Source organism: Sciurus carolinensis, chromosome 2, assembly GCF_902686445.1.
Source record: "Sciurus carolinensis chromosome 2, mSciCar1.2, whole genome shotgun sequence".
Lineage (NCBI taxonomy): Eukaryota > Metazoa > Chordata > Mammalia > Rodentia > Sciuridae > Sciurus > Sciurus carolinensis.
This window is the reverse complement of record NC_062214.1, coordinates 95,267,441-95,292,679: the sequence shown is the minus strand read 5'-3', so window position 1 is coordinate 95,292,679 and position 25,239 is coordinate 95,267,441. Positions and strand designations below refer to the sequence as shown.

At 36.9% G+C, this 25,239-nt stretch overlaps 1 protein-coding gene across 10 annotated transcripts in view; it reads left to right on the top strand.

Moving 5' to 3' along the window:
* Positions 1–25,239, top strand: part of Rnf111 (ring finger protein 111) — a 120,887-nt gene that overhangs the window by 24,189 nt on the left and 71,459 nt on the right. For 2 of the 10 annotated variants that reach the window (XM_047541209.1, XM_047541210.1), the window contains exon 1: positions 24,269–24,505. The exons of 6 other annotated variants lie outside the window; for them this stretch is intronic. The gene's annotated coding sequence lies outside the window, so the exon portion shown is untranslated. Of the gene's footprint in view, positions 1–23,793; positions 24,171–24,268; positions 24,506–25,239 lie in introns of those variants that run through there. 2 more of the 10 variants (XM_047541211.1, XM_047541208.1) reach the window with 2 other exon arrangements.

Here is a 25,239-nt window from a genome sequence, read left to right as displayed (position 1 = left end):
TACACCACATTGTGTTTATCCTTTCACTACTTAATGGACCTTTGGATTGGTTCCATTTCGAGGTATCAAGAATAATGCTGCTGATAACATTCATGTACAGTCCTCATGTGGATATATGTTTTCATTTTGGGGGGTAGATATCTAGGAGTGAAATTGTTTGATGATATTGTAAAATTGTATTTATTGTTTAAGAAACTGGCAGTTTTCCAAAATAGCTGCACCATTTTACACACCCCTAGAAAGAATGAGGGTTCCATTTCTCTACCTCCTTTCCAACACTTGCCATTTTCTATCTTTTTATTATAGTCACACTAGTGGATATGAAATCATATCTCGCCATGGTTTTAATTTGAATTTCCTTAATGACTTAGTGTGAACATCTTTCTATGTGCTTATTCCAGCCATTCATTTATCTTCTTTGGTAAAACATCTATTCCAATCTTTGGCTGTTTTAATTGGATGGTTGTTTTGGAGTTTTCTTTAAATTTCTATTATTATTATTTTTTATTTCTGGAATTTCTAATTAGTTCCTTTTATATCAAACTGCTATTGTTTTATAGTTTCTGGTTATTTTTCATAAATATTACTTCTTTATCTCTTTGAAGATCTTCAACATAATTATATTTTCTTTCCTTTCCTTAGTTTCTTTTTATGGAAAATTTCAAACATATACAAAAGTGGAAAGAGTACAATAAACCTTAGTGAACCCATTTTCCTGAGTTACTCAAGACATTCTTATTGAAATATTTTCCACACATTATAAGTTTTCCTATATAAACCATACTATTGGAATTTTAGTGCTTGTTTATGTTATGCAACAACTGGTCTCTTTATGACTGGGTGTCAAGTGTTCTAAAATCCATGGCTTTTGGCTTACCTAGCTTTTGGAATTGAGACAAGTTGTACCAGCAGCACAAAGGGGAATGGTGTGCAGGAGGATATACCTATAGAAGGAAGAACTCTTCTTTTAAAGATCCTGTCTTGACTTGGTGAGAAATTAGATGGTCCTACACTTCCTACAAGGTTTTTATAGGAAAAAATTATAAAGGGGTTTATACCAGACTCATACTTTGGCTTCTATATTAACCTCCTTCCTACATATTTAATTTTAGTTGGGCTAACCTTCTTTCCTAAGGAATTATAGACAGATCTTGTATAAGTTGCTTGTTGATGAAAGATATAGATCTCAGTTCCTTCTTTTGGTGAAACTCACCAAGATCATTATTGTAGAGATGTTGTTATAAATGTTGATTGGTATTACACAGTGTCCCTTTAATGTTGCTTTTTTTTTTTTACAGATGTCAATGTAAAGAAAATTATGCTCCTTCTGAGACATATTATCTCATTGACATGGGGAATCTTATAACTGCATTTCACTGTTGGCTTTGGCTAAAAGGAATCCAAGCTAAAATGGTCACTCCCATCTAGAAATTATCCAGGATTATATGGTACATATTTCTGTGTCATAATTACCAATGGCTCAGTTTTTGCTATTCTAGCTTATTTTTCTTTTTTCCATCCTAAAATCTTAACACATTTAAGATTGTTCTGCCCCAATGATTACATGTGCTGTAAGCTGTCCTGGTACTATTAGAGAACAGGGCTGGGAGTGTTTGCATAAATAAGCAAATATTATAAAAGATGATTCATCTAAATTGGTACTGCTGGCAAGGAATTGGTGAGTGTTTGCCATTTTAAAATACAGGCATAAGCCGGGCATGGTGGTACATACCTGCAATCTAGCAATTCAGGAGACTGAGGCAGGAAGATCACAGATTTGAGGCCAGTCTCAGCAACTTAGTAAGACCTTAAACAACTTAGCGAAACCCTGTCTTAAAAATGAAAAATAAGAAGGACTGGTGATAGCTCAGTGTAAAGCGACCCTGGATTCAATCCCCAGTACCAAAACAGTCAAAAAAAAAAAAAAAAAAAAAAAAACAGGCATAGTTTCAGATCTTCAGACTATATTTCTTTTTTTTTTTTTTTTTTTTTTTGGTACCAGGGATTGAACTCAGGGGCACTTAACCACTGAGCCACATCACCATCCCGTTTTTGTATTTTATTTAGAAACAGTCTTATTGATTTGCTTAGGGCCTCACTAAGTTGCTGAGCCTGGCTTTAACTCTTGATCCTCCTGCTTCAGCCTCCCAAACCTCTAGGATTACAGGCGTGTGCCTCCACACCCAGCTTTAGATTACATTTCTAAGATCAGTTTCTCATTGTTAAAATTTGGATTTTTGTTGCACAAACCAAAAGCGAATTCTTGGGAAATAGTCTTGCTCCAAAGATAAAAATGTTTTAAACGTGAAACTTCTTGTCTTTGTCTATTCCTTATATTTTGATATTGTGTTAATGCTCCTAGTATCTTAATATTAACCCAAGGCAAATAATTTAACCCTTCTTGGCTGTAATTTTCTCACATGTAATGGGAATGAAGTCTTTTACTTAATGATTAGTTCACTGAGATAGTACCTTATTAGAGCTGGGGATGTGGTTCAGTGGTAGAGTACTTACCCAGCAAGGTCCTGATTTCAATCCCTAGTACTAGGGGGTGGGGAGAAAAGAGGACAGTAAGATAGTAGTACCTTGCTAATGAAAAGACATAGTTAATTATTACTGCTAACTTACTGTAGTATATTGGAAAAATTACTAGACTTCTCTGGGGATAGCTTTCCTCCAGTGGAAAGTAGAATGTTTGAACTTGATGAATATTAACATACTTTACAATTTTTTCCCAGTACTGGAAGATTGAACCTAGGGTGCTTTACCACTGAGCCACATCCACGGCCCTTTTTTAAAAATTTTGATACAGGGTCTTGCTAAGTTACCCAGGCTGGCCTCAAACTTGCAATCCTCCTGTATAGCCTTCTGAGTAGCTGGGACTACAGGCAACTTTACAAATCTTAATTTAAATTATTCAATAAACATTCACATGAAAATGAGTAAAAAAGAACTTTTCCTATAGACGGTCACAGTAGAGTGAGAGAGGGGTACACAGAGTAACTGAATTAAATGTGATAAGTGCCCTTATAGAGCTTATAAACGTAATATTATTAAAACAGGAGAGAAATATGGCTTTAATAGCAGAAGCTAGAGGAAGATTCAGAAGCTATGACTGATTTTCTTTGCTCTTAGTCTTAGTGGAAAAGGCTTTTGATTTTCACTATCAATTTATGATGTTAGCTGTAGATTATTTGTAGATGACTTTTTTGTTTTAGATCTAGGACTTTTTATCCATTCATGGTTTGTTGTGAGTTATCATGAGTGGCTATTGAATTTTGTCAAATGATTCTTTTCTGAAGCTATTGAAATAATTATAAAAGTTTTCTTGAGTGATAATAGGGTGATTTACATGACTGATTTTTGGTTCTTCAACCACATATTTTTTAATAAAACTAACTTGGTCACAATGTATTATCTATATTTTGTATGTCAATGGATTTGATTTGTTAAAATTTTGTTAAGGATTTTTGCCTGTATCTTTTTATTTATTTATTTATTTATTTTGGTACCGGTGATTGCATCCAGGGGAACTTAACCACTGTGCCACATCCCCAGACTGACCAACCTACCTTTCTTTCTTTCTTTTCTTTTTTTCCTTTCTTTTTCTTTAATTTTTATTTATTTGTCTTTATGTGCTGCTGAGGGTGGAACCCAGGGCCTCACATGTGCTAGGAAAGTGCTCTACCACTGAGCCTCAACCCCAACCCCTTTTTATTTTTTTATTTTGAGACAGAGTCTCACTAAGTTGCTTAGAGTCTCACTAAATTGCTGAGGCTGGCTTTGAACTTGCGATCCTCCTGCCTCTGTCTCCCAAGTCTCTGGGATTACAGGAGTGAGCCACCATGCCTGTCTTGCCTGTATCTTTATGAGTGTATTGCTCTAAATATTTTTTCCTCTTTGTATTGCTGTCTGACTTTAGTTTTAGGATAATGTTAGGAATTAAGATGTATTCATTCTATTTTCTAGAAGAGTTTGTGTGGAATTGGTGTTCATTCTTCCTTAAATATTTTATAAAATTCACCAAATGATTTGGGCCACAAAGTTTTTTTGTTTTTTTGGTTTTTTTTCAATAGAGAGAAAGCGGGGACCAGGTGGGACCAGTGTCCTCTGATGGAGGAATAATGACCCAGAGCTAGCTCAGCACATTTATTATATAGGGTCTTGCAATCAGGAAGTTAAAACTATAGAGACATTGTTTGTGCACTAAAAAGTTATAGAACTACAAACATTTTTGTAACTATTCTGTTGCAATGATAGGAACATCCTGTTATCCTGCTGCACCCAGGAAGCCCATTGTCAAGAGTTTCTGCAGAGGAGGTAGGCTTGAAGCTTGTAGTGAGTACTTATAAAACATTGTGGTTATCTTGTTATGCTCAGAATTCTCTATCCCTGGTAGCTGGGGTCTGAGCTCAAGATCAAGACTGTTATTGTTCCATACCTTCTGCACAGAACTTCCTCAGAAAGGAATTTACCATATCTCCTGGGCAATATCATTCTGCAATCTTTACACCGAAAGTTCCCAGAGCAAAGCACAGCCACAGCTCTGAGGCAGTCCCCCATGACTGTGACCCCTAAAGTTTTTAACTCTCAGATTGTCCACTGTGAACCTCCAGCACTCTGTCAATTACCATTCAGGTTTTCCTATCCTGGCATTGATTCTCATGGATGTTCCCCCATGGGTACCTGCTTTAGTAACATGGTTGTGCATCTCCTGATTCTCTCCAAAGCAGGTTGGGTGATCTGCCCTGTGACCTCACTTCTCTGATAGATCTAAGAAGAGTTGTTAGTTTTTTGGTTTCTTCAGTTTTTTACTTGTTAGGACAGAATGGTAGCTCTCAAATTTCTTATGTGCCAGACTAGAAACCACAAATCTGCCAATGTTTTCAAAATAAAAGTTCGTTTATATTTTTTTAAATCTTCCCAATTAACTTTAGTGTTTTATTATTCCAATGATTTCTGTTCCTTCTTTTTATTATCTTTAATTAACTCATGTATTTATTTTTAGTTGACTTCATCTTTAGAACAGTTTTATTCTTACAGAAAAATTGTGAAGATAGCACTTCATTCCCATATACTTTGTACTCAGTGTCCCCTATTATTAACATCTTATATATCAGACTACATTTGTTACAATTAGTGTACCTATATAGATGCATTAACTAATGCTCACCTTTTTCAGAATTCCTTTTTAGCTAATGTCCTTTCTGTTCCCAGATGCCTTTCAAGGTCACATATTACATCTAGTTACCATGTCTCAGGCTTTGCTTAGTTGTGACAGATTTTCAGAATTACTTTAAAAATTTTTTAAATTTGTTCTAATTGGTTATACATAACAGAATGCATTTTGACACATTGTACACAAATGAAGCATAACTTCTCATTCTTCTGGCTGTACACGGTGCTGAGTCACACCAGGAGTGTAATCATACATGTTTATAGGGTAATAAAGTCTGTCTTATTCTACCCACCTTCCCATCCCCACCGCCCCACCCCTTCCCTCACTCCCCACTGCATAATCACAAAGTTCCTTCATTCTTCTTGGGGCACAAATTTTTAAAAAACTGAATTCATTGTATGGGAATTGCTGTTCTCTGTGTCATTCCTGACACTAGCAGTCTGTGTCTTGTCCTTTTTTAAAATCCTTGTGCAGTCTAGCCAGTGGTTCATCTGTACTGTCGATCTTATGGAGTCAGCTTTGGTCTCCCTGTTCCTCGGTTTTATTTCCTTTCTGTGTCTTCCTACTCCTGTTTTTTTTTTTTTTTTTTAAATCTGAAACATGAAAATTTTATTTTTGTTTTCCAAGGAAGAGTGCGTGTTATGTATACCCATTATACAAAGTACATAAACATTGTTATAACTTGGATATGAGGTGTCCCCCAAAAGCTCATGTGTGAGACAATGCAAGAAGGTTCAGAGGAGAAGTGATTGGGTTGTAGGAGTATTAACCCAATCAGTGAATTAATCCCTGATTGAATTGGTAACTGGAGGCAGGTGGGGTGTGGCTGGAGGGAGCGGCTCATTGGGTACATGGCGGTGGGGTATATATTTTGTTTCTGGCGAGTGGAGTCTCTCTCTCTTTCTCCTTCCTGATGATATGAGCTGCTTCCCTCTGCCACACTCTTCTGCCAGGATGTTCAGTGTTCAGCCTCACCTAGAACCTTGAGGAATGGAGCTGGCCTTCTAAGGAGTAGGATCTCCGAAACCGTGAGCCCTCAAATAAACTGTTCCTTCTCTACAGTTGTGCTGGTTGGGTCATTTAGTCACAGTAGCGGAAGAGCTGACTAAAACAAAAATATACACAGTACCGATTTCTATTGCAGTTATTGCTCCACATCAATTGAATCCCTTCAAACAAGTTAATTAGCAGAGAGGTGCCTCACTAACTTAAACTTTCTCCAAAACTTCTGTGGTAAATTATGCTGATTCCTTTTTGCCACCCCCTCCCTCTGCCCCCCAATTTCCCTTTTCTGGTTGTTCATATTCTAATATGTGTTTCTTTTTTTTTTTTGGGGGGGGGGTGCTGGGGATTGAACCCAGGGCCTTGATGATTACAAGGCAAGCACTCTACCGACTGAGCTATCTCCCCAGCCCCTAATATGTGTTTCTAAAAAATACACTATCATCATCCAGATCAACTTCACATATTTTTCCCAACAGGTAATTCTTTAGGGCAAGTTGTCACTGATTAAGGGTTTTTCTTTCTTCTTTCCCCTTTTCATTTGCTTTGTTAACTCAGCCAGTTATTCCTGCTTTTTTTTTTTTCCACTTTTGGGCTCAAATTTCCAAATTCTTCCTCTTTCTTTTGTATTCCATTGTTTGTTGAGTGCCTCAGGACTGACTCACACAGACTCAGCAGATTGTGCAACATCAGATGGCCATAGACTAACTAGAGTTGTAAGTTCCCTGAAATCGCTTTGAATGAGGTCTTCATTTTCATTTGGGGGTCCACACCTGGCATTGGCAGTAGCCAATTTCAGCTGGAGCTGTATTTTGTTTGTCTTGAACATACAGTATTGGCAGCATATTTCTCAGCATCTACTTAGATATCAAAAGATGCCTCAGGGGCCATGGCTGTGGCGCTCGTCTGTAATCCCAGCAGCTGGGGAGGCTGAGGCAGGAGAATCACAAGTTCAAAGTCAGTCTTAGCAATTTAGCAAGGCTCTAAGCAACTTGGGGAGACCCTGTCTCTAAATAAAATACAAAAAGTGCTGGGGATGTGGCTCAGTGGCTAAGTGCCCCTGGGGTTCAATTCCTGGTACAAAAAAAAAAAAAAAAAAAGATAACTGAGGACTGGAGATGTAGCTCAGTGGTAGAGTGCTTGCCTCACATGCAAGAGGGTCTGGGTTCAATCTCATGCATTTTCCAAACAACAATGAAACAACAGATTCCTTTTGCATCATTAATGTCCAATATATATGGCAGGGCCAAAGGACTGAAGTCAGAGAGAACTTGGAAAATTCCACCTTCAGGTCATAGATCTTTTGGCTCATTTCAGAGTTTTACAACAATCTGTCAGGGTTTTATCAAGAAGGGCATCCAGGGTCCTAAAGAATATGTGATTTTTCTTTGGTTTTCTTTAAAGTTATTTGTCATTGGAAATTTCAACTCAGGGGCTGAGGACATAGTTCAGTGGAGCACTTGCCTAGCATGCACAAGGCCCTGGGTTCAATCACCAGCACCACAAAAATTAAAAAGTAAGATTTAAAAAAAAGTTAAAAAATTAATTTAACTTGGATGATTTGTAGGTAAAGTGAGATCCTAAGGAAAAACCTTTGAAGGTACCAAAGGATTTTTCTGACAGATGATATTCAAAATTGTCAAGGTTTTCAAAAACAAGGGAAATTTGTGAAACTTTCATAGTTTGAGAGTGGAGAAGCCTAAAGAGATATGACACCTAAATGTAATGTAGTGTCCTTTATGAGCTTTTGAGTTTTGAGGCAAATTTCTCAAAGTTCCTGGAGGCAGAGGTGCCTCCAGAGGCCTCTGGCTCAGCCTCAGCAGGGCCCAGGCCTAGCAGGAGCCCCACAGCCTATGGGCTGGTGCCTGCATGCCTTGTTTTATTGTTTCCTTTCTTCTGTTTGCTTTTGGTTTAATTTGCTCTAGTAATTTCTTAATATGGAAGCTTAGGTCACTGATGTTAAAGCTCTCTTCTTTTCCAATATAAATATTTGATGCTATAAGTTTCTCTGAGAACATGCTTTCATAGCATCCCACAAATTTTTAATAGTTGTGGTTTTATCTTCAGTCAGTTCAAAATATTTTTAAATTTCTTTTTTTATCTTCCTTGTTCTATTAGTTATTTATATGGTGGGTTTAATTTCCAGTTATTTAGGGGAGGTTTTCCAAACATCTTTAAGTTATCTAATTTAATTCCTTATGGTAAGAAAACACTTTGTATGAGTTCAAGCATTCTAAATTTATCAAGACTTGTTTTATGCCTCAGAATGCAGTATAATTTGGTAAATGTCCCACATTCCTTATTGATGAAAATAGTATTATGTTATTATTGGACATAGATCAAGTTGATAAATAATGATTTTTCAGGGTTTCCATATCCTTGCTAATTTTTAAAATCCATTTGTTTTGTTAATTATAAACAGCAAAATGTTAAAATATCTAACACTAATTATTTGTGTATTTATTTAAATTCCTTTTTTACTTACATACTTTAAATCTCTTATGGAATGTATACACATCTAGAATTGCTAGTGTCTGTGAATTTGTTCCCTTTATCATATGAAATGAAATTTTTTCTTCTATAATATAATTTGTTTCTCCGAAATTTACTTTATCTCATAAAGACATTTCAAATTTCTTTGCATTGGTATAAGCATAGTATATCTGCTTTCATCCTTTTACTTTTATCCTAACCACCTCTAAGTTTAGAGTAGGATTTTTTTGTATGCAGCCTGTAGTTGGGCCTTGCTTTTCTATCCATTCTGACAATCTCTGTCTTTTTTTTTTGGGGGGGGGGGGTACTGGGGATTGAACTCGGTGGCATGTAACCACTGAACCACTCCCCAGCCCTATTTTGTATCTTATTTAGAGACAGGGTCTCACTGAGTTGCTTAGCACCTCAATTTTGCTGAGACTGATTTTGAACTTGTGATCCTCCTGTTTCAGCCTCCTGCGCTGCTGGGATTACAGGCATATGCTGCTGTGCCCTGCAATCTCTGTCTTTTAATCAGGGTATTTAGACCATATACATTTAAAGCAAATATACTTTATGATTGGGTTTAAGTCTACTGTCTTGTGTGTATGTATGTGTGGTGCTGGCAATTGAAGTTAGGACCTCTTACATGCAAGTGATATATTCTACCACAGAGTTTCACCACCAGCACCCATTTTGTCTTCTTTTTATCCCACATAGTCTTCTATTTGTTCCATCTTTGTTCTTAGTGCTTAGTGCCTCGCTTTTGCTGAGGCTGGCTTTGAATTCTCAATCCTCCTGCTTCAGCCTCCTGAGCCGCTGGGATTACAGGTGTGTACCACCGCACCAGTCAAACTTCTACTTTTTATCTCCCACCCTTTGTCATACATTTAACTTAAATGTGTAATAACTATATGATATGTTGGTACTACTAGTGTTGGTTTTGTTTTTGGTTTTTTGCATGCTAGGGATTGAACATAGGACCTTGTACATGCTAAGCACTCACTTTACCATTGAGCCACATTCCCAAACTTATTTATTTTCTCTCTAAATTGTTACTTTCTCCCTGTGTTTCACAGGTTGACCTCAAACTCCTGGGCTCAAGCGAACTTCCTGCCTCAGCCTTCCAAGGAGCTGGGACAACAGGCATGTGCCATTTCACCCAGCACTAATAATACTTCACACAGCAAATATCTTGTAAAGATAAATTTAAAATATTTTATATTTGGCCCCCCTGCCCATCTCTTCTCACTTTATGCAAAACCGGGCCTAATCATGTAGGCAGGAAGGAAAGAGATGGGGGAAAGGACTGGAGAATAAAACCTATAAAAAGGACAAGATTTGCTCAATCTGAGGGATTTCTCCTTTGGGTCCCCTTCTTCCACCCAGGAGAAATCTGCTTTTATTTTTCTTTAATAAAGTTTACTTTCTACTCTTAAAAAAAAAAAAAAAACAACAACTTTATATTTACCCTTCTATTTACCATGTGATGTTCTTCATCTCTTTATGTATATCCAACTTTCTGTCTGGTATCATTTATCTTCTACCTAAAGGATGACTTAAATGTCTCTTAGAGTGCTGTCTTACAAGATGATGATCTGCAAAAGTTTTTATTTTTCCTTCATTCTAAGGAAGAGATCAATTCTTGATTGGCATTTCTTTTCTTTCAGTACTTCTTTAAAGATAACAATTCCTTCTGCTACTTGGCTTGCATTGTTTTTAATGAGAGGTGGTCTCTGTGTATATGTATGTGGGAGTTAAGTTTTAATGAAAATAAGTTTATTTGGCTCATTGTTCTGGAGGTGCAAGGTTGAGGAGTCATATCTGGTGATAACCTTCTTGCTAGCAGAGTTCTGATGTCAGAGGATATCATGTGGCAAGAGACAGGGAATCCATGTGTATATGTATATCTCTTGGGTTTTTTTCTTCTGTCATGTATCTTTTTCTATTTCTGTTTTAAAGGGATACTTATTAGTTTTTAGTAAGTTGAGTATTATGTGCCTTGGTCTTGTTTTCTTCATGTGTTATTTTCAGAGGTTTCCTTGTACTATTGAATCTGCGAGTTTATATTTTTTATCAAATTTGGAAAATTTCCAGGCCATTACTTCTTCAACGTCTTTCACCCATATCCTCAACTGGGACTCTTGAGTGTGGAGTCCAAATGTGTGATAGCCTGCTTAGTGTTTTCTCACTGTTCATTTTGGCACTGTCTCCTCCTACCACTTTCTTTTTTCTCTCATTCAGTAGTGTCAGATCTGCTGTCAATTGCATCTAGTATATTTTATATTTTAGATACTATATTTTTCATCTACAGTCTTTGGGTCTTTTGTGACTTTCCATTTTATTCTTTACTGTACTTATTGTTTCTTCTATCTTCTTTTTTGTTGTTGTTGTTGTTGTTGCAGGGGAGAGGTTTTTCTGGGATCAAACCCAGGGCTTCATGCACACTAAGCATATACTCTACTACTGAACCATGTCCCAACCTCTCCTGTACCATCTTGATCAAATGGAGTATATTTAAAATAACTGATTCAATGTTCTTGTTTACTAGTTCTATCATCTGTAGAATTTCTCGGTCTGTTTCTGTTAGTTAATTTTCACTCTGGTTATTGGTTCTATTTTCTTGCTTCCTTGCATGCTTAGTGATCTTGTTTGAACTTCAGACATTGAATTTTTTTTTTTTTTTTGTACTGGGGATTGAACCCAAATGCACTCTACCACTGTGTGATATCTCCAGCTCTTGACATTTTTTGAGACAAGGTCTTGCTAAGTTGTTGAGACTGGTCTCAAACTTGTGATCCTCCTACCTCAGCCTCCCAAGTCACTGGGATTATAGGAGTGTACCACCATGCCCACTCAGACATTAAATACTACATTCCTGGATGCTATATTAATTATACTGCTTTAATTGTTTGGGGTTTATTTTGGAACCTTATTATGGTATGTGGGATAAATCTGACCTTCTTGAGGCTTGCTTTTAAGCTTTGAGAGATTGAATCCAGACACATTTTATTTGGGGATGAATTTGGGCCCACCAATGAGGCAATACCTTTTCAAGGACTTGACTCTATGCACTCACATGTTCTGAGGTTTTCCCATTCCAGCTGATGGAAAAAGAAATATATACAGAATTGTGTGAGCTCTGGAGATGCTATGCAAGTCCATACATTTTTAAGGAAAATCAAAGAGACATATTGCCAACGACAGGTAACTACCAAATGATATTCTGGAGGTTGTTCATTGTGTGAAAAAAAAATCATCTTGCAAGAAAAATCAGAGGTGCAAAAAGTCATGAAGACCAAAAAAAAAAAAAAGATAATTATGAGGATAAGTCATAAATTTATTACATTGACTGTAAAATAGGGGGTATGCAACATAATAATGAATTGTGGGATTTAAATGTTATAGAATCACAATATTTGACAAAATATATTGTATTAGGGATTAGGGAAATACAAACTAAAACTTGGGAGATAACGTTGATCTTAAGATACAGGAATTGAATGAATAATACCTGTAAAATCATTGACACATAGGTAAAAATATAATTCTGTACATCTTTGTCTTAGGGTTCCTATGAGACATTAAATGAAGATGTAGATTAGGCAGTTGAACATACATGTCTAGTGCAAAGAAAGAGTTGGGTGAAGATATGAAATTCTGAGCTATCAGCATACATGTGGAGTAGCATATAAATGACCTAGGGAGAGAGAACTAAGGGAGTGAGGACTAAAAGGGGAGTGTAAGACTAAACCTGGAAGGCAGGATCTCTGGAATTAAATTATGGTGGACTAGATAACTCATAGTTACTCTCTCATTGAAGATAACTAAAGAAATCAAGATTATCTATGAATCTAAAAATCATGAAACAGCTTATAATTTAGAGAGGAATTTCAAGGCAAGATAAGGTGCAGGATTGGGCCCCAGAAATGAGCCATTAAGAAGAGTGCACCAATCCTGGGGAAGCAAATGAGACACTAAACTGCACTTTTAGAAGTCTTGCTGGGCTGAAGGAACCAGGATTTTGGAATGTGAGGATTAGCCCCCAGGATGGTCACCTATCTCCCAACATTGGACATACCTTGAAGGTTTGTGTCCTCTGAAAGGATATGGATTGTAGTCTTCCCTTACACCAGGTGGTGGTGCAGAAAATTAGAGTCTGCTCCTGCTCTGCTATCCACCTTGAGCACCTGGCAGATACAAGCCAGTCTCTTCTGGAGGAAGTTAATTAACATCATGACAGCTCTCAGGTGATGTCTATAAATGTAATTTCAAGCACTATGTTCTGAACTCAAAGATGGACACAAGGAGACAAGAAGCCTGTGTGTCAGAATTAACAGGAAAAACAAATAGAAGAAGATTCACAGGGACTTAGAAATTTGAATTGTCAGACACAAACTTTATAAAACAACTGTGATTACTCTGTTCAAGGGACAAAATCAAGCTTGCAAATTTCATCAGGGGACTGTGAACTATAAAAATTAAAAAGCACAACACATTTGAGGGGAAAAAAGAAATTTCAAAAATGAAAAAATATAACAATGAATTTTTTAAAATGGATCAGATTAGTCACAACTGAGAGAAAATCGGGTGATTGTAATAAGATAAAATTCAGGAGAAACTATCCAGAATGAAGCAAGGAGTAATTTAATAATAACATAAGGACTATGTAAGGGTGCAGCTCAGTGGCAAGGTGCTTGACTAGCATGCATAAGGCCTCAATCCCAACCCCTACCCCCAAAAATGTTATCTAGTATATAAGGGTAAGAGATACACTAGATACAATAAGAAGGTGTAGCATGTTTAATTGAAGTTTTAGGAAAAAGAATGGATCTGAGACAATATGTTGAAGATATAATGTCTGATAGTCTACTGATTCAATAATAATAAATTTATTCTGCTATAAAGCCCAAGCAGAATAAGTAAAAATAAATTCTCAAATTAATAAATCAAAGTAAAGCTTCAGTAAGTCAAGAGGAGGAGCAGAATCTTGAGGTAGTCAGAAAAAAACATTAACTTTGAAGAAGCTACAGTTAAACTTACAACAGGCTTCTCAGTGACAGCAGAGGCTTCAACAGACTAACTTATACCTTCAAGGAGCTGTAGGGAAATAATTGCCACTCTTGAAATACTTCAGTATGAGAGCATACATTTCCATACATTTCAAGGAAAATCAAAGATATTGTCAACAACAGGTAACTACCAAATGATATTCTGGAGGTTGTTCATCATGTTAAAAAAATATATCTTTCAAGAAAGATCAGAGGTGCAGAAAGTCATGAAGACCAAAAAAGTGATAATTATGACAATAAATCTAAATCACATTGACTGTAGAAACACAGAGGTATGCAATGTCTTATAGGATTGAAATGTTATAGGGCTGGGGTTGTAGCTCAGTGGTAGAGCTCTTGCCTAGCATGTGTGAGGCACTGGGTTCGATTGTCAGTACTTGCATACAAATGAAATAAAGGTCCATGGGCAACTAAATATTAAAAAAAAGAGACTGCCTAACAATGTTATAGAATCACAATATTTGACAAAAATATAAGTGGTGAGTGTATAGTATATATGGTAAATATTGCTAAATCATTCATTAGAGGTAAGATTTTCCGTATTCCTTTATTTTCATATTCCTTTTCCTGGATAACATTTGTTAACTACATTTTTATGTTATCTTTTCAGTCTTTCTATTGAATTTTAATTTCAGAAAACATAATTTAAATTTCTAAGTATGCTTTCTTTTTTATAATATCCTTTCCCTGCTATAAGAATGCAGTATCATTTTTAATTTCTGAGTATATGAGGTTAAAAATATTCCCCCCCATTTGTTCATTTATCTTCATTCTTTATAATCATTTTAAAATGTTTATCTTGGTCCCTTATATGTTACAGGTTTTCCTCAAATATATGGCATTTCTTGGTTATCAATAAATATTTATAAATGCTATAATATAAAAACTGAATGTAAAGTCTGGGTAAAAGGACACTGCCTACTGCCAGGCAGGTATGAGCAAGTGGGGCCTATTAGTGTTATAATGTGAGATATTCATTGCAGCTTGTCACATCAGCTGCTCTAATTCTCAATTAGTTCAGTCTGGTTTTTTGCAGAACAAACTCCCTGCCCGTTTTTAGCCTAGGACTTAAAGATGTTCTAGATGCCTAAAGACAGGCAGAGAGAGGGGTGGAGAGGTCTATGTCATAGAGAGACTTAACAATTGCTCTCTTCCTTTTCCACTTCATTGCCTCCCTTGCCTTTAACCTGAGTCCCTAGCCTCTCTTCATTCTGCGAGGCAGAGTTACTTGCTTGTTGATGTAGCCTCATCTGACAATAGGTTATGGTATAGCTTTTGTCACTCAGCTAAACAGTCACAGGTTCTCTGATTTCTATTATCCAGACGTTTGATGGAATAAATTGCTTGCTAATAACCTCCGATTTTCTTGTTGTTTTGGGTGTGTACCTTTTAAAGTCCTTTATTATTTTCAGAGTGATGTTGGGGATGATAAACACATGTGGCCAGCCTTATCTTTTAATGAAAGGGAAATTTTAGTTAAAATATTTTCTGTATGAGGGCTGGGGCTATGGCTCAGTGGTAGAGCGCTTGCCTAGTATGTGTGAGGCTCTGGGTTCAATTCTTAGCACCACACAAAATAAAATAAAATAAAGGTATGCTGTCCATCTACAACTACCAAAAAATTTTATTTTTTATAAAATATTTTTAGTTGTAGATGAACACAATACCTTTGTTTTATTTATTTATTTTTATGTGGTGTTGAGGATCAAACCCAGTGCCTCACACTGAGCAAGAGGGCAAGCCCTCTACCACTGAGCCACAACCAACCCCAACCCCAAAAAAATAAAAAAAAAAATTTCTGTATGAAGATCCTTTTAAATGTACATTTTTTAAAGAAAAAGAAAACCCTAAATCTTAGCTTTTTACACGTTCTGCAGTCAGCTTAATGTTGAGATGTTTAAGTAATTTTGCTTCAGTAGGTGGCACTCTTTCCTAGTTTAACTCAATCCTAAATTAGAGTTTGAAGGGTTCAGAGTGGAAGGATTTTATTTGTCTGTATGATTCATATAAATAAGTTTTCAGAGTTTGGTCATCAACTTTAATCAGTTGATTAAAAGCCAAATAAGCTGAAAGAGGTGGTACTCGCCTATAATCCCAGTAATTTGGGAGAGTGAGACAGGAGGATAGCAAGTTCAAGGACATCCTCAGTTTTTTTGGTGCTGGGGATTGAACCCAGGGCCTTGTGCATACAAGGCAAGCACTCAACCAACTGAGCTATACCCTCAGCCATGAGTTCCATTCTTAATATAAAAAATAAAAAGGGCTGGGGGTGTATAACTCAGTGTGAAAGCTCCCTGGGTTCAACCTCCAATACAATAAATAAATAAATAAATAAATAATAATAATCAACTAAGATCTCAATAATTTAAGCTGATTAAAAACCAACAAAAATCTCAATAATTTAAGTTGATTAAAAACTAATTACAATCTCCAAATTATCTTTCCAAATTTCTAAAACATTAGCATAATGGTGACTTAATGCTCTTATCAAAAGTTAAAAATATTTGAAATCTTATCAGGATCCCTGAGTATTAATGGCATTCAGATTCAAGTTGTCAAGAAATCTGCTTTAATACATGGGCCAGTGTCATTTCATTCTCTTCTTTGTTCTTCAAAATGGTCATTTCTGAATAGATCTCAAATATATTAGTCTTTTAAAATTACTAATAATTTTTAACAAAGCACAGTCTCTGAAATCCTGTAACCCCAAATCACAGCCAAGATACATGTTATATAATTAAATTAATACTAAGGCAGTTGAGTGAAATTTTTAATGTTTCTGGAAAACTTTACATGATCTATAAATAATAACAAATACACAAAAGCATATTTACTTTCTATTTTGAATTTGCAAAAAGTCAATCAGTACATAAATCAACTTAAAATTATAGTACTCCCAATTTCCACATAACTTTAATTATTTCTCAAGCAAAACAAAATGTTAGAACTCTAAGGGACTTTGAAGGTTATCCAGTCTAACTTTTCAACAATCAGAAACTTGTGGATTTTTTACTTATTGCTAACAGAGTTGAACACTTTAGAAATTATGGATTTCAAAAATAGTGTTGTGAAATCATTCCAAAAGAATTAAAGTAATAATGTAAAAGCTCAATGGTAAGTCTATAATTAACTTAGACTATAAAAATACTTGTGATTAACACACTTAGCTATGTTTGAGAGTGATTTTTCAATCAGTTGGTACTCCTCAGTTGTGATTCTAGCCATATATCACCAATGGCTGACCATGACTTTCTCTTTCATCTTTTTAGTTTTATTTTTAAAATATACTTTTGACATTATTACCCTATATACATGTATGATTACACTACTGGTGTGACTTAGCACCATGTAGTGTAATCATAGCCAGAGGAATGAGAAGTTGTGCTCCATGTGTATAATATGTCAAAATGCATTCTACTGTCATGTATAACGAATTAGAACAAATAAAAAAATAAAATATACCTTCATAGAATTAGATGGCCTCAAACATGCCCATAACTAGACTTGATAACCAGAAATATTTTAGGATACCTGAGATTTCAAATAGTCATCTGCAAAATTCCAGAAATTTTGTGTCCCTCATTAGACCATCATTTATGTTACCTCAGTTATTTGGGAACTGAGCCACACAGATAATATGTCATTGATAATTTAAATATATTTTGAAGGTTGCATTCCAAAGAAATTAGAGAATCATACAGTTTGATACTGATCAAAATTGTCTATTATACCAAATAGCTCCTCACATTTTCAAAATCTATGATTTCACTGACTTCAGAACAGTTTAGAAGAAGTAAAGTCTATTGACTACCTTTTTTCTCTGTCCCTCCCTCTTTGTATAATAAAGATTATACAGTACGATACGTAGTTCATAAGCTAAACATAGTCTCTGTTTACACAAATGTAAGCTGAAGTTAACATTAATATATAAACAAAATTTTAATGAGGGACTGAGTTACTTCAACTAAATCAAAAGTTATGGAGTTGACTGAATTTTTTCAGTTGCAATTTTCAGTGATATCTTGGTACATCAATAAGAAAGCAAAATGTGAATTACTAAATATTCTCATTAGTATATCTCTGAGAATCCTTTTAATTCTTTCCAAAGCAGAGGAAATAATTTAGTAAATACTTTCAATGAGTATTTCCCTATCTCATTGCATTAAATCTCCAATCTTTGCTTTTCTTCAATTTGCTTCCTTTCTGCACAAAGCTGACCACACAATTAGTTACTCTCTATTGCAAAGTTTATACAGTTGTGAAGTATGTAATGGATGGTTTGTATACCAGTCTTTCCTTCTGACTTTGTTAAGTGTAGAAGTTTTCTTTTTTCCTATTTTTTTTCAGGTGATTCATTAATTCAGTTCAGTATTGCCATATTTAAATCTAACTTCTCAGATTCCTGCCTGGCAGATAGACACTGCTGACCCACGAATGCAGGTCAATTTGGTAATCATCATTTTACTGCAGCTTCAGGAAAGAATTGAGCATATTTCAATAATCCTGATCTTTCCACAAGTAACTAAAGTTAATTTTCAGAGATTTCCAGTGATTTTATTAAGACTAAGAATTTCTTGCTGGGTGCAGTGGCACATGCCTGTAATCCCAGCAGCTCAGGAGGCTGGGACAGGAGGATCAAAGCTGGGACAGGAGTTCAAAGCCAGACTCGGCAAAAGCAAAGTGCTAAGTAACTCACTGAGACTCTGTCTTTAAATAAAATCCAAAATAGGGGGCTGGGGAAGTGGTTCTGTGGTAGAATGGCCCTGGAGTTCAATCCCTGGTACAAAAAAAAAAAAAAAAATTTCTTAGTGGCAAAGTCAAGAATGGAATCCCAATCTCCTTCAGTACAGTTCAATAAATATTTATTGAATGCTATTTGTCTACCAAAGAGAGAAAGACATTTTCTTCAATTTTTGTGCTTTGGAAGAGACAAGTGTGTACATAAATAATTATAATACGTATAGTAGAAGTTTACACATAGATTGAAGAAAAGAATACAGAAGCGGGAGTAATGATTTCAGGAAAGGGAGAGGCAAGGAAATGCTTCCGGGAAGACTTGGAGGAATGGGTAAGTTTATTAAGCAGGACTGAGGATGCAGCTTAGAGGTAGAGCACTTGCCTATGTGGGAGCCCAGGGCAGGAGGGGGGAAGGGGGAGGTGCCCTGGGTTCAAATCACTAGTACCAAAAACAAACAAAAAAAGCTTGCTAAGCAGATGAAGCATGGGTGGAATGTGGAGGAAAGGGGAAGGTATTTTGAGACAAAAGGAACAGTAGATGCAAAGGCAGAGTGAGGGAAAAAAGAGTGTATCTAGCAGGAAAGGGTGAAACTTGAATTCTCTTGGTATGTTGAAGAGAAAAAGTTAATAGAAAAAGACAGGTGAAAGATAATGGAAATAAAGGTATGCTTACCTGAGTGAGCACTGAGATTGAAAGGTCAAAAGGAAAAATTAGCTTTGGACAGAAGAGATATCTCTTCCACTGAAATAGGTAAGGAGGGATTGCACAAGCAGATTTGGTTTGTGACATTACAGGGGCAAATCCAAGGGTGGTATTGGAGCAACACTGGAAAAAAAAATTAGAGAAGTATGAGTTTAGAAGTCCACTGAAGTCTAGGCAGGATGGTGGGAAGAGGTGGTATGAAATGACCCTGGAATATTCTGGATTTTGAAAGACTTTATTTGCTAAGCTGAGGATTTAGGACTTTAACCTGAAGGTGATAGAGGGTCACTGAATGATAAACAATTTGGTATCTTAGTTTCTGCCACACTCTCGCAGTGGTTTAAGGTTGAATTAATGATGGTATGTAATGGTGGTGGGACCAACAGAAGCATAGAAATCAGGAAACTATTATATGTGATTCAAGTGATTGCTCTCTCCCACTCCCTATAATCTACCAATATTCCTCCAAATACAACCTTGCAGCATCTATCCTCTCAATCCACTCCTTTTCTGCTCTGGGTTTACTGCCTTGGATTTATTGTCCTGCATGCCATTATGGCAATAACTATTGTAATTTTTTATTATTCTCTGCCAAGGTATTTCCAAACCTTCTCTCTAGGTATGTGGTCCTATCTCATGTTTCATAGAGGAAATCAAGGTCATTAAAGGAGTAAATTCTTGATTTGTCCCCCACTCTGACACCATCTCTGAAGCTAATTCTATCTAATTCTATTTGTACAATCACTTCCTCCTTCTTATTCGATAGCCCTTCTACTATCCAAGGCAAATTCTTCCATATGATCTTTGAATCTCATTTCCTCTGCTCCCAGAGGAATTTTTCTCCAGTGAGCATCCCTTTATTTCTAGTAACTTTCACCTCTCCTCTTCTACCAGTTCTTTCTCTTCAACATGATTTAAGTATCACCCTTCTTGATTGAACATTCTCCTAGGTATGTCTCCCTTTTTTCATTTACTACCAATTGCAGGAAATGGTACCAGTCCTTGACTAACTACACTGTTCAGTTCTTTCTAAACTAGGACTTCTTAACTGAGATATTATTCACATTTTGGTCTAACTGATTCTTTGTTGTGGGGCACTGTTCTGTGCATTGTGGAGTATTTAGCACATCCCATTAGATATCAGCAGCATTTCCCTTCTTGTGATAACCAAAAATATCTCCAGAGTTCGTCAAATAATTTCTGGGGATCAAAGTCACCCCAGGCTGAGAAACGCTGTTCTAACATATGTAAGACAATGATAGTGCTCTGTTTACACATATCCTTATTGCTAAATTTACAGATATTTCATTAGTCTTTGGTTACCATTTCACTGTTGAAACTCTTTCCTCCTTTGACTTATTACCTCTATCTCTTTGTTGTTGTTATTTTGTTTTTCCTCTTGTTCTGGCCCATCATTCATCTCCTCCAGGAACTTCTTTTTACTCTAAACCCTTAAAATATAATACTTCTCCAGGTATCTGTCTCTTTTTACTTATACTTTGGATAACCTCACAAAAATTATTGCTTCAATTATCACATGTAAGGTAAAGAGTCTAAATCTCTATCTTTAACCCAGTGCTCCCTCCTGAGCTCCAGACTCCTATGTCCAACAGCCTGCTGGAATCTCCACTATGGGTAAATGTTAGATGCTTCAAATTCTACTTGTTCAAAAAAAGATAGGTCCCACCTCCAGTCTAAAGTCCCAAACCCCACAAGTTGAGTTTTGCCATACTGTCTCTTTCTTTCTTTCCTTTTTTAAAAATATTTTTATTAGTTGTCCATGAACCTTTATTTTTTGTATGCGGTGCTGAGAATTGAACCTAGTGCCTCACACATGGTAGGCAAGTGCTCTATCACTAAGCCACAATCCAAGCTCCTGTCTCTTTCTTGAATGGCATCACCACTCAACCATTTACCTATCATCATAAGTCTGGAAACCTCTGAGATTCTCTTTCTCCTTCTCCCTATATACATTTGGTCATTCAATATTACTATCTTTTGTAACTGTCTGTTCCTTCTCATTCTCCTACCTACCATCCTCATAATTTTTATTATTCCAGCTAGTCTCTCTCCACCACTCTTGCCCGCCTCCAAACTGCCCTCTACTCTGCTTATATAATGGCATCTCTAATAGTTGTATCTGATTGTTATTACTGATTCATTTCCTTTAATGCTTTAATGTTAAACTCCTTACCCTAAGGGGGGGAAAAAGTCTTATTTGATCATTTATATCTGCTTTTCTTCCTCATTTCTTGATTTTCCACAGTATGACACATTCAGTATATTCTAATAGATTATTTTACTTCAGGCTTTTTCAGATACAGGAGTCCATATGGTAGCATGTGCTGATCTTCCTGCGTAGAATATCATCTTTCTTTGATTTTATTTAACTGTCCTCTCCCATGTTGGAAAATTTAGTTCAAATATCACTTCCTCTAGGTTTGTCTATAGTGTCCCATCTTTGTGTTCTCAGAGAAAGAACTACCACATCATCTTAACCCTTCCACATTATAATGTAAATAATGAATTTACTTTTTGGATTTTATAAAAACACTGCAAGTAGGGTGGCTATACTATATTTAGTACTTGCAGTGTCTCACATAATGTCTAGCATATAGCAAGTACTTGATAAATGTTTACTGGACAAATAAATATTAAAGCTACTAAAGGCCTGGATGGGTGAAGAATATGCAGAGGAATAAAGGGATTTAAAGTATTTCAGAGGCAAAATTGAAAAGGTTTATTGATTGAAGAGGTAGGGAGCGGAAAAGAGAAAAGTCATAGATGACTTAGATTTCTAATTTGGATACTTGATGCTATTGACTGAGACAGGAAAGAATAAGATGGATAGGGTATAAATGCAATAAACCTATATTTATTCATATCCATAATAATTATGGATATGATGTATTAGAAATGGCTAAGTTCAATAGAAATATAAGGTGAGCTACAAATATGGCTAATTTTCTAGTAGCCATATTAGGTTTTAAAAAGCAGGTGAAATTAATTTTGACAATATATTTTATTTAACCGGGGATCTCAACTCTACTGTTAACATTTTGGGCCAGAGAATCCTTTGTTATGGAGGTTTATCATGTATAGATAGAATGTTTTGCCACATATCTGACCTTTACCAAATTGATGTTCATAGCTACCTCATCATCCTTGAGTTGTGGCAATCAAAAATATTGCCAGATGTTATTAAATGTTCCCTGAGGAGTGGGGATGAATTTTCCCATCTTGAGAACACTAATTTAACGCAATACATTCAAAATATTATTTCAAGATGTAATCAATATTAAAAGGCATTGAAAATTTCACAATTCTTGTACTTTTGAAATTCAATGCATTTTTCACTTAAAGCACTTCTTAGCTGGTACTAGTTAGATTTCAAGTGTTCAATAACCATATGTGGCTAGTGTATCTATCTTATTGGGGAACACAGGTCAAGAGGTTTAGGAAAAAAGGCTAGAATTGGAAATACAGGTTTGAGAGGTCATTAGGCACTAACAGTTAAACCCATGAAAGTACAAGTAAAATACGATATTTAGAGTGAGACCACAGGAGGAATGAGGAAAATACTGGTCCAATGCACTTCCAGTTTCCACTGTTTATAATTTAAAAATATTTTCTTCAGGCTGGGGATATAGCTCAGTTGGTAGTATATGTATATATATATTTTTCTTCATTGAATAATATGGAGAACATAAGTGAACAGAAAAGTACTGAGAAAGATAAGCTGAGGCAAAAGGAGGGAATTTATGGAACGTGAAATTGGTAAGCAATATGTAGAACATTACATAAACTCGCTTATGTGAGATAGGAAACTTTTGAGGCAAATAATGTTATCCCAATTAGTTGAGGAGGGGCTGAGATTTTTGAAGGTTTAATAAATCAGACAGCTGTTAAGGGGCATCTGAACTTTTTTCTTTTTTTCTTTTTTTTTTTTGCGGTGCTGGGGATTGAACCCAGGGCCTTATGTTTGCAAGGTAAGCACTCTATCAACTAAGCTATATCCCCAGTCTATCATTGAACTTTTGAAAGGAGGTCTGTCTGACTTCAAAACCCATGCTCTATCCCTACAACCTCCTGGTGAACACAACGAAGTGTTTGCTATTTAACTGATTTTCATAAAATAAGTAAGAAGGCTCCTGCGACTGTACAACCAGAATTCCCAGGATATCTATTATCACCTTTAAAACGATTCCGGAAGCAAGTTCACAACGCTTGAGATGTGATCTTCATGTCATAGCGCGTAAAGATGACTTGGGTATCATTCATTGTTAAAGACATTAAACCAGGTTCTTGTTTTAAGTGTACTTAAGTATAGTTAATAATCCTGTAGTTGTGATTTTTAGTTAGGAAAAACTTAACCAAGATACAGTCAGAATTCTGCTTAAGTACTGAACGTATAATCGTCAAAGAAAATAAAATAATGAGATTTGTAACGCTATTCGGTTTCAACAGATTGATAAAGCGAGTACAAAGGGGCAGGGCCGGGGGTGAGGGGGCGTGGCCGTCAGAAACTAGAATCTGAGTATGCGCAGAAAGAAACAGCTGTTAATGGAGGCGTGAAGGCTGGTGCGCTGTCGCTTTCCGAACTGTCGTAAAGGCCCCAAGTGTCGTGCTCGCCCAGTAGGAGAGGGATTGGTTAGGCGGCGGCGGCAGCAGGGTAGGAGAGCGGCATCGGCGACGGTGATGGTGGCGAGGTGTTTGGTTCGCGCAGCATAGAAACACCCGCAGCTTCCGAGAGGGAGTTCCTGTGGGACGACATTAGGCACTCGGAATCCAAGCCGGGTTAGCCTGGGCCGAGTCCAGGCGCTGCCGCACGTACAGTTCTGGTGGCGGTGACAGACGTGCGCTTGACTATAGGGGCCTATCAGGCTGAGCTCTGAAGCGCAGATCGCTGGCTCTCGACGCATCCTTTCCCCCCCGTTACCTCTCCTGTCTTCCTCCCTGGGTCAGTGCTTCCCGGATCCTGGGAAGAGGGTGGCTAATGATTAAGGTGAGGGAAACAGGGGGGAGGGGAGCGGCTGAGGCCGCGCGTGCGCGCAACGGGGGAGGGGCCGGCCCGGAGGGGAGAAAGAGGAAGGGCTGCGGCCGCGGAAGACTGGGGTCGGCGACCGGCCGCTGCCTGCTGGCTCAGTGGTGACTTCGGGTCTGGTCTGGGCCGAAGATTTAATTGTGTTTGAGTAAAGCATTCGCCTCCCGACACACCCACAGCCTACAGTGCTGGGGTGGGGGCGAGGGGATTTCTTTCCCGGTTCGCCTCTCGCTAGACTCAGGATGGGGGCTGAGGACTGAGGCGTAGGAGTGCGATTTGACAATGGAGTGATGAAGGTAACCCGGACACGGGGACTCGGAGGGCGCTAGGTCAGCCCTGACGGTTAGGGAGTTGCCTCCTGTGATCAAGGAAACGTAGTCGGCCGAACAGCAGAAATACAGACGCGTCAGATTTTGTGTGGAGTTGGTTTGTTGGTCATTAGAAAAAGAAAGGTATTTTTAGTATTACCCTTAAATAATTTATCAGCCAGTAGCAGTGCCGTAGTGGGGATATCTGTTCTGTACTGTATAAGTAAAGGTTTGCCACCATAGTTCTTAAATAGGTTATAGTAGCGCTTTACAGAGATTTCTTAACGCAAGTGTAAGTTTGGGCGTTTAAAAAAAAAATACCAGGAAGTGTAAGGTATTCATTTAATTTGTTCATGTTTGTAGTGTGGGGCTCCATTGTATTGTTGTAAGCTTTCCTGTTTCTTGATTTATATGCAGTATGAATTTAGAACTCTGAGTAGTAACAGACTTCATTATAGGAGTTCTTATAGCTGTTGGACCTGACAATCCAAACTTTATTTCATTTGGTTTTATCTTTCTCTTGTTTTAAGGACTTACACAACCAAAAAGAACAGATTGAGAAAAAGATAAAACTAAGGTTCCATTTCCTTTCCCATTGTGTGTGTGTGTGTGTGTGTGTGTGTCTGCTGGCAGAAGCCTGAATGTGATTTTGAGATTATATAGAAATTCTTTCCATAATACTGGTTTTACTTAGCTTTATTTGTGTGAAGATCTATGTTTTG